Genomic DNA, 1,457 nt, shown 5'->3' with positions numbered 1-1,457 from the left:
GAGCGCCCATCAAGGCAACTCACACACACACACACACGGCATTTCATGTGCCGTTGCCATGCACACACTGAGACTGGCTATCGTCTCTTTGAACAGTTACTATGAGCTGTGTCGTCGTTATGGGTTACGCTGCGTATGTCCACACCACAACAAATATGCATTTCTAACCACTGGTTCACTGTCTCAATTGGCTGTGGACCAGCTATCACCTGTTTCAATTTGATCCAAAAGATTTGAGACAAAAAAAATGGTTCAAATGGCTCTGAGCACTATGGGACTTAACATCTGTGGTCATCAGTCCCCTAGAACTTAGAACTACTAACCTAAGGACATCACACAACACCCAGTCATCACGAGGCACAGAAAATCCCTGACCCCGCCGGGTATTGTTTGATGGAGCATTGGCACAGTGACACTGGTGAAGTGCATGTCATGGCGTTCAGGGCCGCCACTAGAACATACAATGCGCACGGCTGAGTTACCGCCACGGTCACGATGGGCGGATGTTCTGGATCCCTGTTCGTCAGTGCTTTGTCTGCAACGGCCGCCGCACAACGCTAATCGCTTCGCATCGCCATTGACGCCCTTTCAAACAGACTGCACGACCAACTCATACTCCACGCTTTTCAGTTGAGAAGCACCTATCATACTTCTCAATTATATGTAAATTTAAATGGCGGCGTTAATTCCATTTTGGTGGTTCAATCAAATTTAATGCTTTCTAAGACTTAGTTTTCCTCCTACACTGCTTCTCACTCCTTGAAACAGTATATATTCCCTTTTGTAGTTCAAAAGAATGATACAAAAATAGTCACTCGCATACCGTAAATTGGTAACATCTTATTAAATAATATTCTTATAACTGGACGTTAATTGTCACAGCGAGTTTTTCACGATCCTTATTGATACAAGCCAACAGGCTTACCGCAGTGGTAACACCGGTTCCCGTCAGATCACCGAAGTTAAGCGCGGTCGGGCTGGTCTAGCACTTGCATGGGTGACCAATCGGTCCGCCGAGGTCTGTTGGCAAGCGGGGTGCACTCAGCCCTTGTGAGGCAAACTGAGGAGCTACTTGATAGAGAAGCAGCGGCTCCGGTCTCGGAAACCGACATACGGCCGGGAAAGCGGTGTGCTGACCACATGCCCCTCCATATCCGCTTCCAGTGACGCCTATGGGCTGAGGATGACACGGCGGCCGGTTGGTACCTTTGGGCCTTCACTTATACAAAATATGCTTACTTTTGTCTGTCGATCGCTGTTCTTATTTCAAAATGATCGGGTTTGTGCAGAAACGCCTGTCGTCAAATACGTTAAACAATAAAATAAATTACAAATGTTCTCCAATCCAGTGTCGACGATATTACAAAATTAAAACATTTTTTAATCTAATTACAGTATCAAAGTCGTATACCGTATCGTATCTGGTAGTTACGGAGTGACCAGCCGCAAACGGAAGT

General features: G+C 46.3%; 1 pseudogene; it reads left to right on the top strand.

The window, feature by feature from the left end:
* Positions 1-911: 911 nt before the first annotated feature.
* Positions 912-1,029, top strand: LOC126089926 (5S ribosomal RNA; annotated as a pseudogene).
* The last annotated feature ends 428 nt before the right edge of the window (positions 1,030-1,457 follow it).

The sequence above is a fragment of the Schistocerca cancellata genome, chromosome 6, assembly GCF_023864275.1.
Source record: "Schistocerca cancellata isolate TAMUIC-IGC-003103 chromosome 6, iqSchCanc2.1, whole genome shotgun sequence".
In the NCBI taxonomy this organism is placed as follows: Eukaryota; Metazoa; Arthropoda; class Insecta; order Orthoptera; family Acrididae; genus Schistocerca; species Schistocerca cancellata.
This window is presented reverse-complemented; position numbering and strand designations above follow the sequence as displayed.